A 13,527-nucleotide genomic window follows, 5' to 3' on the forward strand; every position below is an offset into this window, starting at 1 on the left:
CTTATGAGGTATTTGCTTCCCACAAGAAATACAGTTAACTTTTTCTGACATCGGACTGGAGCAAGAAAAAGGTTTCCCCAACGGGGTACTTGGCTCAAAAGAAGAAGTCTTAAATTCAAAAGCCACCAAAAATAAACCGGAGTCGGCTGACCTGAACTTGCAAACTGCTTTGCAATGGACACTGCACGGCAAGAAAGACTGGGGAAAATGGCGTCGGCTGAGGTCTTTATACCCCTGGCGCACTGACGTCAGGGCAGGAGCGACTTCAGCCGACGTCGGACCCGACTTTGGGACTCTGGCCGATCTAGGGCTGCTGCCAGCAGGAAGAACCCTACAGTAATGATTAAGTGCATCAGCACTAGTGGGGGCGGATGGGAATAGGAAGCAGGGAGGGGAGCTGAGTGAGCCCAAGTGCAGCGGAGCTAACACTAACTCCAATTATATCAATGGGCTTACTTGTTTGTTTTCTTTGTACACCAAATGTATCATTCCACTTGTTTCTGTTTACACCAAATGTGTCTGTTAGGCTGTATTGTACTAGTTAAATTTACTTGTATTTATGCAGTCACACTGAAAAAGGTCTGGGGAAGCTTCCTCACCACAAGCAGGCCAAAAGATAACTTTCAAAAGGGCGCCGCTCAAGGAGACCCACTAATATAGACTAATGTGCATGGGGGAGGATGGAGTTAGAGGAGGGAGATACAAAATGGGGGAAGGTATAACCAGAAAAAGCCGGTAGAGATCTGGCCCACCCCCTCACAGAAAACTGCAAAGAAAAGTAATCAGTATTAGAAGTGGAAGCCTTGGAGCTGTAATGTAAGTGTAAGCAAGGAAGAGGTCGAAGCAGGAAATTAGGAGTGTAAGCAGTTAGTTGCAGAAACACTACTTTAAGGCCTTGGTATGCAAGTAATACAAAGGAAGGTAAATCTATCTGGGGACAAAATACACAAAGTAAATAGTACTTGCCTTACTTTACAAGTATTCAGTGTGGAGGCAGATCTATTTGGGACAAGATACAGCAAGTATATTAAGTTATGCCACCCAGTGGCAATAGACAAAGCTATAGTTGCCTGGGGGGGGGGGGGCCTTGCAGGTGTGCATGCCTGCCAAAATAATGTTTAAAAAATAACTAGTAAAAGTAACAAATGTGCTGTAAAAGGAAATGTAAATAACCAGTCACAATCGTTAAAACATAACTGTTAAGGACCACATCTGCTAATAACAAGAACTGTAAATATCCAGTCACCTATGCAGAATTGTCTGGTAGGTATCCTGATTAAAAAGTGTTTTTTGGCTTGCAATAACTGTAGGGAGAAACCAGCCCGTAGCAGTGGTTTTATCTGGCAATGTTGCAGTTGCTGGGGGGGGGATGCAAGCTGCGATGATGCGCTATGCAGACTTGTCTGGTAGGTATCTTTATTAAAAAGTGTTATTCTTGGCTTGCAATAACTGAAGGGAGAAACTGTAGCAGTTGTGTGGGTGTGGGTTGCTGTTTTGCGGAAGGTGGAGATGTGCCTTTGTAAGTGTGGAGTAAAATTTTGCTCAGTGAAGTCCCTAGTAATTTCATCACTGCTTGATTCAGACATATGCATTCCCTTGTGTTTTTCAGTACTGTTTGAGTGCATTGTTTTGGAGTGTGGTATCACTGCTACAGCTGCTGGTACTCTTTATACAAATATATGCTTCTCCAGGAGTCTGTTGCTGAGAGGATGAGAAACACAGTACAAATATACAACTAAGACAAACTACATAAAGCAATAGTAAGAAAGTACTAGGTCACATCAGAGGCTTGGGAGGTCATTGTTAAGAAACTGAGAATTGTTGTAAAATTTATCATTAAATACCATAAGTTCAGGTTATACTATAAGAGAATAACTATGTAAAGATAACCATGTCAGCAGCCAAATTGCATTACAAGTTGAATATTTTACTGTGCACATTTTAAAAAAATGGATAGACTAGCCTAAACTCTGGACTGATGAGTTTGCTTTTTTTTTATTCTTGGGAATTGCTATTCAGAAGTGAAGAGACATACAAGGGAACAGTTTTAGTGGCACACCAGGCTATTTTTTATTTCTATTGTCATGCAAAGCTGAAGTTGAATCTAGCAAAGCTGGAAATGTGAGACTGTAGCCCACTGAAGGAGGGGAGATGGGAGGAGTAACCTGGCCAGGAACCGAAACTAGCAAAACTGGTCCTTGTGAAAAGTCTTTTTTATCTCAGTAATTTGACACTTTTGCAAGTTTCTTTCAGTGAATGTGTAGTACATCAGTAGGAACAACATTTGTAAAACTCCGCGCATACCAGTCAATGACATGGGTTGCAGACTCTCAAACTTGGCAGTTTTTTTCAGGCGTTCCATTGTAAGTGAATGGAAGTCTAGTCTGACAACAAATGGTAGGGCTATTTGTCCTCGCAGTCTGCATTATAGGACAGATTTAGCTTTCCAAAGGAATCACCATGTCTGCCCCCATGAGGGCAGACGAGTGAAACAAAACTCAATTAGGAATGAGTACTTATTTTTCTGAAGGCAGCTTTGGGAGGTGTAGTAAATCATGGCAAGATAAAAAATATATGTTTTCTTCATCATTTGCCCGTAGTGGTCCTTTAAATGCAGTACCTTTGGTATAAGGCTGTCAGGATGTCATTTTTACTTGCTGTATATGCTACTCAGCTGTTTCTTAAGTGTGGATGCCGTTTTACCTGCTGCATTGTTAGCTTTGTGTAAGTCAAGGAGCTGCATCGTTAAATTGAACACTTGTAAGTTCCCTTGCATCCTCCTTTCTCTTTCGTTCGAATCCTGACAATTCCCCCCCCAGTGTTCCAGACCACCAGAGTGGCTTAAAAAAGCACTGTGATACAGCAGTTGCTGCCCAGTTCATTTCTCAGAGAAAAAGTACAGGGAATTTTAAGACACATTAGTATTTTTTATAATTGCATAATCTCTTGTACATTCAAGTGTGAACAAATACTTCATTATATAGGCCCATAGTCTTTACAAATTTATTTTCCTGTACTTTTTCTTGGGAGTGTCCCACACTACTGGTAGTTTTTTGGCTGTTTTTGCTGTTTGCATATAAATGTCTGTCTTCAAAACAATTCAATAGTACTTTGTGCAAATTGTAGGAAATGTAACTGATATTAAAGCATTTGTCTATAAACCAGCTTAGATTGGGTTTCTACTCCTGAAAGGTACATCTGGAATTTTAATTTTAAAAATGTAATCTTGAGTCACTATACATTAAAAGTAGAAGTCACTCTATCTGTATAAAAGCTTTTGTTTTGGATTTCTCTTTTGAAGAGAATCATAAGCTATACACTTTTGAAGATGTTGCAGTTTATAAAGGCTTTTCTGGCTTTAATTTTTCTTCTACCTTCAAATGAAGACAGTATCTCTACTAATTCAGTATAATCTTATAAAATTTTAGGACAATACCCTGGATAGTCAGTTGTACAGTAAGTTTTGCATGATCTAGTATGAGTCGTGTAAAGCTGACAGAAGATCAAATTTGTGCACTGTTGTCAAACACGTAGTATGGGTAAAGTGACATAAAATTGGTTAGTCTGAGGAGAAAAGGTAGTATTTTTGGTTCTTCCTCCATAAGAAAATGGCAGTGATTCATTTTATTTATTTATTTATATATATATATATATATATATATATATATATATATATATATATATATATATATATATATATATATATATATATATATACACACACACACAGAGTGTGTATGTTTTATATATTCATTTATTTGCATGAAAACATTTGTAAATGTAAATTATTTGAAATGAATAGTAAAAACATTTAGGACTCTTAAATGGCTATGTAAGATTACTACTGGTGGTTAGCAGCATAGGATTTTATCTGCTGAAACCATCTGAAATATTTTGGTGTGCTGCCTCTGACCTTGACCTCTTCTTCTACTGCCAATCTGCTGGTGTAATCCATAGCAGGAGGTTCTCCCTTCTAGAGAGCCCATATACAGATGTCCCCTAGTCCTCAGTCTCTATATGCGAGTTCTAAGGGAAGTGAAGCCTGTAGGTGCTGAGTGATCCTTTCCAGGATCTGCCCTACTACAGCTTGTATTGGACATTACTTTAGGTCTTGCACCCTCCCCAGCATGTCAGTGCTAGAAATCTACTTTGGTTTGGGTTGTGCAGTGAAGTGAGGCCTATGAGGATGTGACTGTCCTGGGCCATAGAGCAGCCATGCCTCCTTAGTCATCCCACACAGATGCGCCCTGCCTTCCACTATGTCTTCAGTGAATGGTCAGCCCACACCATTGTACCCCCACACACTGAATCAGCACAGGCATCCTCACAGTCATCTCATCCACTCAGTCTGGGTCCTAGTCTGTGTTTCATTCATGTACACTACCAGAGCTGATGCTATTAAAGATATTTTTTCCATAACCCTCCCAACTAGAAAATCCACTTTGATCCAAGATGTAATGTATTCAAGCGCATAAGGTGTGTGTGTGTGTTTCCATGGAACAAAAATTTTCTGTTTGGAAAATATTGTGGTTCTGATGTAATGCTAGTTTAGGAGGGATATATTCTACAGGTCTATGTTCAGCCATCGAATGGGCTAACCATCAAACAGCTGGACATCTAACGATAAGCATTGAAAGTTCACTCTAACTTTCATTTCCTTAACAGGGTAACTACTTGTCCACTTCCCCCGCTCTCAAGTGTTTCAAACCCACCCATGTGGGGGTTATCACCCCCCCCCCCAAATTGGGGGGGGCTTCACTCCCCACGCCCTTTACTATATACACCATTTCTGAGACTACACTACAGTGGAGAAAAGGGATTTGAAGTAATTCTGTTTGTGAGACAGGGAAGTGCTGGACAACTGGTTACTTACCCTGTCGATGAAATGAAAGTTTACTGAACTTTCAGTGCTTATTATTCAATGTTCAACCATTCGATGGTTGACAAACCAATATTTTGTATGAAAAATATAGAAATGTTGTAGAAGTCATGCATCACACACAGAAGGTCATGTGTTACTTAACCTTTGATATAGCAGATGGTGCAGTGGGGATAAGACTGAGAGTTGTAGTTCCTGTGGTACAAGGTTGATTCCCTCAGCCCAGATTTGTCTACTGTGACCTTGAGCAAGTCATGTAACCAGACATTGCATAAAGGTCACCATTAAAAAGGGATGGTCTATTGTGCCTACCTGATAAACAAAAGCTTATCCTTAATAAAATGAGAGGTGGTATAACCAGCCAAACACAGTTGGGAAGCATGGATAGGCTTAAAAATGCTGTTTAGGGTCAGTAGCCCGTTAGTCACGTATGAACCTACTGCATAAACTTTAAAGCAGTAACAGAAGGCTGTTCAGCTATAGCAGGTCCCTGGGGCCGCTGCTCTTCCAAAAAAAAAAAAAAAAATGTATCCTATCCTGGCTAAAATTTCACTTTTTGAATCTATTAAAGTGGTGGGGCCAAATTTGGCCATGGTACGCACTAAGCATGGCTCATAGGCCTTACCTTCCACGGTGGATATAAAGTGTACACACCTGTTAAAATGCCAGGTTTTTGTGATGTAAAATGAAACCACAATAAATCATTTCAAGACTTCCCCACCTTTAATGTGACCTATAACCTGTACAATTCAATTGGAAAAACAAAAATCTGTTGGAGGAAAAAATATATAAAAAAAAAAACATAAGTAAGCTGGTTGCATAAGTGTGCACACCCTTAAACTATTACTTTGAAGCACCTTTTGATTTAATTACAGACTTCAGCCTTCTTGGGTAGGAGTCTATTAGCATGGCACATTTTGACTTGGCAATATTTGCCCACTCTTCCTTGCAAAAGCGCTCCAAATCTGTCCGATTGCGAGGGCATCTCTTGTGCGCAGCCCTCCTGGTCACCCCATAAATTATCTATTGGATTTAGATCTGGGCTGTGGCTGGGCCATTCCAAAACTTTCATTTTTCTTCTGGTGACGCCATTATTTTGTTGATTTGGATGCGTGCTTGGGGTCATTGTCTAGTTGAAAGTTGAAGTTTTCTAGCAGATGCCTCAAAGTTTTGGGCCAAAAGTGACTGGTATTTGGAACTGTTCATAATTCCCAACACCTTGACTAAACACACAGTTTCAGCTGAAGAAGAGCATTCCCAAAGCATGATACTGCCACCACAATGCTTCCCATCGCCAAGAGAGCACCATCTCCACGGTGAAGTGTTGTCTTTGCTCCAAATGTACCTTTTAGAATTCTGGCCAGAAAGTTCAACCTTGGTCTCTCGTCAAACCAGAACAATTTTCCCCACATGCTTTTGGGAGACTTTATGTATTCTTTTACAAATTTTAGCCGGGCTTGGATGCTTTCCGGTGTAAGAAAAGGCTTCCATCTTGCAACCCTAACCCCATAGGCCAGATCTTTGGAGAATACGGGAGATTGTCAGATGTAGTACACAACCAGTACTTGCCAGAAATTCCTGCACCTCAGTCAGTGTTGCTGTAGGTCTCTGGCAGCCTTCTAACCAATTTTCGTCTTGTCATCAATTTTGAGGGACGTCCAGTCCTGTGCAATGTCACTGTTGTCCCATATTTTCTACACTTTTGACTGTCTTCATTGTGTTCCATAGTATATCCAATGCTGTGGACTTTTTTTGGTACCCTTTTCCTGAGTGATGCCCTTCAACAATGAGATCCCTTTGATGCTTTGTAAGCTCTCTGAATCGTGGCTTTTGCTGTAGCCGGCAACTGAGTAAATGCCAGGAAAATTCAGTCTCTCTCTAATTGATGGTAGGTGTGTACCCAAGATGAATGACTCAAACTGTGCTTTTGACAAAGTATTTAAGGGTGTGCACACTTAGCAACCAGCTTATTGTATGTTTATATTTTTTCCCTAACAGATTTGTTTTGTTTTTTCAATTGAATTGGGTCACATTTAAAGGTGGGGAAAAGTTTTGAAATGATTTGTGGGCTCTTTTTAACCTGGCATTTTAAAAGGTGTGTTGACACTTTTTTTTTTTTATATCTACTGTATACAGTAACAAGTGTTGTCTTTTATGGTGAATTGTATTTATTATTTTGGATGTAATGCCAGCACAGTAAAGATGTATATTCAGGATATGTGCTGCATTCCATGGAAACCAGTCTGTTGGTTGTCTGCTTCAGTTGAAAGTGGATTTGACTGCAGCAGTTCCATCAAGACCACTTTTTGGCGTCTGAGTTGTCCCTTTTCTCTACTGATGTGACTTTGGTAGGAGAGTTTGAGTGAGGGTGGGATGGGACTTTCCATCGAGTGAGGGTGGGATGGGACTTTCCATCGAGTGAGGGTGGGATGGGACTTTCCATCGAGTGAGGGTGGGATGGGACTTTCCATCCTGCAAGAAATGTTTTCTCCTGGTTTTACCAAAAGTGGTTCTAGAGTAGTTTTGCTGAATCAGTTGAGGTGAATTTGAGCAATAGTCATTAATCCCATTCCACCCTGAGTAGAAAGTTGTATACTGTTACTTAATGGAAGTGAAATGCAATTGAAGCTGGCAGCCTGCCAGTCTCCAGTGGCGATGTAGGCCTGTTGGCAGGAGTTTATAACGTTAGAAAAAAAAATGTTTGAATATCCAGACTTGTGTAGTTATAACCTGTAAAGTATTTTTGTAAATGCAGAGTTAGAAGAACTACATAGTGAAATGAGTGACAAGTCACAGTGCAGTAATGCTTTTTTTTTTTTTTCTAAAAATTAACATTTCATATTTTCAGATATTAGAAAGTCACAACTAACATCCAGGGAGAAATAAGTTTGATTTTTATGTACTGTGTTTGTGCATGTTTTGTCATGAGCTGAATGCTAAATGCATTAGGAAGACTGTAGCAACCTGAAAGAAAAAAACATTGAAATTCTAGTTTGTAGCAGCTTTAACCTTTCACATAGGTACTGTCACAGTAAAATCTCTTTTGATAGGGTTTACTATAAAGTTTTGTAATTGTAAAGGCCATAGTAATATATTTCAGCTTATTAATGTCAATATACGTACTACCACAGCAAAACAGTTAACTTTGATCGGGTAACTGTTCTTTGCATTTACATTTAGTTTGCCTCACAAGGTTACCTCCTTTCTGTGTTCACATCTGATGTATCATTGTGAAAAAAAAAAGACATAATGGCCACAGACACTATTTCAGCTTGTTTTGCACACAACTACTGGTACCACTGATACTTGCCATTTCATAGAGGGGTTGTGGAATTTGGCACAGTTGCCTCCTCAGTGGCTTTAAGATAATTTGGATATGTAATTCTGCTTTGACTTGTACCTAGGAATTGGGATGCTTAGTGGAAGACGTTTGTTCTGTTTTGAGGCACTGCTTTGGCTAGCTTACTGGGCATATTTGGCATATGAGTTGTCCCAATGTTGCTATTCTGTTCCTGGAGTTAAATATTTGTGTGTGTTTTAAAACATCTGTGCTTATGTTGTATGTGATGATTTAATTTTTTTTTATATAAATGAAAACAAACCATCTTGACATAATTTTTAGTTGCAAACATTATACATCACTTGTCTACCCAGTCATTTGTAAAACATTACATAGCTCATTCAAATCCTGCCTTTTTAAACCTCCATTCCTTCATGTATTTTTCCCTATGTAATTTGCTCCTGCCTTTTCTAAAGATCCCAGTCTGTTCCAGTTGTCTCTGTGGTACTAATATTTACTACTTCTAGTAACGTTGGTTTAGACTTTGATTTCCATTTTCTAGTAATTTGTTTTGCAACCACTGTTATTACTCAGCAAGGCCTTTCTATGTTTAGGCAATTCTGATTCCATATAGCTCAAAAATGTTTCTTGGTTTACATCAATTTGCTCACCCAGTATCTCTGACAGAACAGTCTGCAGGGAATATTTAGTCTGCCAGAAAATATGATCCCAGTTACCTTTTTCTTCCCCATCACACTTCCAGCATTTGCTGTCTGCCTAAGGAAAAATTCTTTGGAGTAAGACATGCAGATTCTCAAGGTAATCCTTTTTCTGCTTAGGATTCTGCAATTGCTCGAGGTAATGTTTTTTTCTGCTTGGCACTCTGCAATTGCTCCTCTTGTTCTGAGAGATTCACCCTATTCTGCAATACTTCATTTGTCTGTCCCTCTAAATAATTTGTGTTGCTTCTTAACCATCTCTCTATTTCCACCCTATTTTTAAACTACTTTAATTTTATCCCACTCCCTGGCTATATTTTCAGAAGAAATTTGTTTTCTCTAACTCCAGATTAATTTCCTACCCATTCCTTAAATTCCTCTCAATAGAGAGGTGGGAAAGTGCCAGTGTTTCACTTTTAATTCATTACCCTGTGTTTTTTATTCTAGTAATTGGCACATTATCTGAAATATTTATTGGATGTGTATTAAAAACTTTAAATTTAAATGCACATATTCCTCTGAAATGTAATTTGCCTAGCCCAGTTTTTGTATCTTGGGGGAATATGTAAATTCCCTCTGAACTCCTACTGAATTCATGTTTTCCATGCCAAATATTCAAAAACTTCTTCAAAAATCTGCCCTCCTTTGGTATATTTTCCGTTCTAGGCCCTCCAGACATCCCCCCCCCCAACTGCAAACAATTTCCAGACCCCACCTATAAGTAATATTCCCTGCTGAAAGCCAATTATTTCTCTCAGAATTTTCTTAAGCTCCATTATAGCAGTTATGGGTGGTATATACAGTGGATATAAGTTTACACACCCCTGTTAAAACGCCAGGTTTTTGTGATATGAAAGAGACCACAGTAAATTTCAAAACTTTTCCCCACCTTTAATGTGTCCTATAACCTGTACGATTAAATTGAAAAACAAGCGCATCTGTTAGGGGAAAAAAAATCTAAAAATAAAAAACTAATACTTTGCGTGTGTGCATGCACACCCTTAAGCTAATACTTTGTGAAGCACCTTTTGATTCAATTACAGCATTGTCTTCTTGGTTACATACCTGCCATCAATTAAGGAGACTCTGATTAACCCCAAATAAAGTTCAGCTGTCCTAGTAGGATTTTCCTGACATTTACTCAGTTGCCTGCTACAGCAAAAGCCACGGTTCGCAGAGAGCTTACAAAGCATCAAAGGGATCTCATTGTTGAAGGGTACAAAAACATTTCCACAGCATTGGATATACCATGGAGCACAGTGAAGACTGTCATCAAAAAGTGGAGAAAATATGGGACAACAGTGACATTGCCAAGAACTGGATGTCCCTCTAAAATTGATTAGACTAGATTAAAACTGGTCAGGGAGGCTGCCAAGAGACCTATAGCAACACTGAAGGAGCTGCAGGAATTTCTGGCAAGTACTGGTTGTGTACTACATGTGACAACAATCTTATGTATTCTCCTTATGTCTAGACTATAGTTTAGGGTTGCAATACTGAAGCCTTTTCTTACATAGAAAAATATCCAGGCCTGGTTAAAATTTGCAAAACAATACATAGTCTCCCAAAAGCATGTGGGGAAAATGTGCTATGGCCTCAGACCAAGGTTGAACTTTTTGGCCACAATTCCAAAAGGAACGTTTGTCGCAAAAACACTTTGCATCACCAAAAGAACACCATCCCCACGGTGAAGCATAGTGGTGGCAGTATCATGCTTTGGGGTTGTTTTTCTTCAGCTGGAACTGGGGCTTTAGTCAAGGTGGAAGGAATTATGAGCAGTTCCAAAATACCAGTAACATTTGGCCCAAAACCTTCAGGCGTCTGCTAGAAAGCTGAAGAATTTCAACACAACATTGACCCCAAGCATACATCCAAATCAGCAAAAGAATGACTTCACCAGAAGAAAATTAAAGTTTTGGAATGGCCCAGCCAGAGCCCAGACCTAAATCCAAGAGAAAATCTGTGGGGTGACCTGAAGAGGGCTGTGCACAAGAGATGCCCTGGACCGATTTTGGACCGCTTTTGCAAGGAAGAGTGGGTAAATATTGGCAAGTCAAGATGTGCCATGCTGAGACTCCTACCCAAAAAGACTAAATGCTGTAATTAAATCAAAAGGTGCTTCAACAAAGTATTAGTTTAAGGGTGTGCGCACTTATGCAACCAGCGTATTTATTTTTTATATTTTTTCCCCTAACAGATTTGTTTTTCAATTGAATATTACAGGTTATTGGTCACATTAAAGGTTGGAAAATTTGTGAAATTATTTGTGGTCACACTTTTTTTTTTTTTTTTTTTTTTATCCCAAAAACCTGGCATTTTAACAGTGATGTGTAAACCTTTTGTATCCACTCTAAATACATGCCAATAGAATTCTCCTTTGCTAGTAGCCCCTTAGTACTGCAAATCTGCCATTCTTATCTTTTATCCTTGTCTGTCACTATTGGAGCTCCTCATGTAATTTTAAGTACTACTCTCCATTTGTCCCAGGTATTCTGAATAATTGTCTTGAAAACCTTCCTTTATCAAACTCGCATGTTCAGTTCTTTCCAAATCTGTCTCTTGTAGCATAGCTATTTGCACTCTACATTTTTAATGTAGTTCACTACTCTCTTCTTTTTCTGTATATTATCTGAGACCATTTAACATTTAAAATATTGAAAGGGTTATTATTTTAAAAAGCTATTCCCACTTTTTTATGTGTAACTGCTTTTAGTGTCTAGTTCTATCTTTTGTGTTGCACGCACACACCATTTGGCAAGTTGACCTTTTATATACAGTTTCTTGTCATATTCTGTTGTCACATCTTACAAAACTTTTATTGAAAGCCCTCAAAAAATACACCCCAAAACTTAAACGCACACAACTATGTATATCTTCAAATATTGAAGATTTACCTTCTTAATTGGAACAATTGTCCCAAAACTGACAACCACACTCATACTTGGCATGGATAACCTTCCTTTTAGCTTAACCTAAGCTGTATGGTACAGGCTGTGCTTCTACAAAGTGCCGTCTGGTTTTGTTTTATCTTTATTGCTCTCCCAGAATGAGTAAACAAATGCTTTTAGGAATCTCCTAGTCATTGAAAGAAAGCCGTTAAAAGAAGTTCTGTTTTTATTGCTCTTTATCAGATAGTCTCCATGGAGACATGACAACCATACAGAGTTGTTTTTACATGTATTTTTTTGGTAGAGGAGAGCTTTACCATTTTATTTACTTTCTCTTAAACGTGGTAACTAGATAAAGACAGGAGCCTTAATCTAGCTATTCCCCTATGCAAGAATGAACTAAAACGGAGTAAAAGTCACACATAACCAACTGATTAAAAAACACAAAAAACAAATTCTTTTTTTTTTTTTTTAACGTATGCAAGAATGAGGAAAAGCACAGCATGTTTTCTTATCATATTCTTAACAGATTTTTACATTGCAGTGCCTGCATTTCTAAACTGAACAGTGAGAAAGAGAAAAGAAGGAAAAAGCAGGGGCACCTGTTTACTTTAATATTCCCATTACACTTAACTGAGCAAACTTTATAGCATGCAGATATCATGCACTATACAAATATTAGTCAAGAACAAAAGTTTGTTTACTTGGTTAACTCTTTCCTTTCTCTTCCCTCGCCTAAGTGTTTATCCAAACATTAATTACATGAAGTGGGGTATATGCTTTAGAGTCCCCTACAAGTTTAACAGTCAAAGTCCAATATTTCCAGGTTTTCCTGTTCTGTCATGTTTCACAAATATAATTTAATGCTTTATAATCCCACACTTGTCAATTTCTGAGTTGCTGGTTTTATTCTTGTGCCTCTCCCATATCCAGTCTCTGCTTTTCCAGTGTACTCTCTATTCTTCTAGGCAACTCGAAACACTGCAAAAAGGTTTCAGTGGCGCACTTTTTTTTTTTTTTTTTTTTTTTACCAGAACAGCAAGAAGCAGAATCTCCTTTTGATTCACAGCTCACTTTTTGTTGGACAAACTTTTGTATTTCTGCCTTGGCATGTTTTGCATCAAAAAAGTGATTGTCTTCCTATCAGCTGGATATAGCAGTTTGAATCTCATGCCTGCTTTTTGACATTCCCTGGTTAGTGGAATAAATTTACTCCTCTTCTGCTTGGTGTACAGTGAGTAATCATTTTTCCACATAGTCTCCCACTTTTAGCACTTTGTCCTCCTGCCACATGTTTTTTCAAAATCAACTCCTTCTGCTGATAGGATTGCATCTTTATTATTAAAGCATTGCATTCTCAAGACCAGGTTTGGAGTATACACACTATGTGCCCTTTCAATCCACAGCTCCTGCTGTGGAGTACCAGTCCAGTTGCTTATTTGTGTTTTCATAAAGTTAATAGTCTTTCCAGCTTCTCTGATGTAGCATAAAAATTTTAAGTTTTCCCTGTGTGCTCTGTCATCTAATTCTGTTTTTTTTTACTGATCTTTATCAGTTTCATTCGGCCACCCTTTTCTTAATTTCAACCTCCAATTTTTGTTGCATCACCTCATCTGAATGTCTGGTTAAAGCTGCTTCCATTTTATCCAGCCTTTTGTTATTTGAGTTGATATACTCAATCAGTGTTGTGTGTGTTTTGGGGCTGGAGTTTAGAATAAAGCTACAGAGAAATGTTTGAAATAAGATGTATGCGCATGGGGG

The 13,527-nt window shown here is 38.6% G+C and overlaps 1 protein-coding gene across 2 annotated transcripts in view; it reads left to right on the forward strand.

Moving 5' to 3' along the window:
* The window catches only part of SOD2 (superoxide dismutase 2), a 204,740-nt gene that overhangs the window by 42,970 nt on the left and 148,243 nt on the right, over positions 1–13,527 (forward strand). The gene's annotated exons all lie outside the window — the stretch shown is intronic.

The sequence above is a fragment of the Protopterus annectens genome, chromosome 1.part0 (genome assembly GCF_019279795.1).
Source record: "Protopterus annectens isolate FY-2018-M chromosome 1.part0, PAN1.0, whole genome shotgun sequence".
Taxonomy (NCBI): domain Eukaryota; kingdom Metazoa; phylum Chordata; order Ceratodontiformes; family Protopteridae; genus Protopterus; species Protopterus annectens.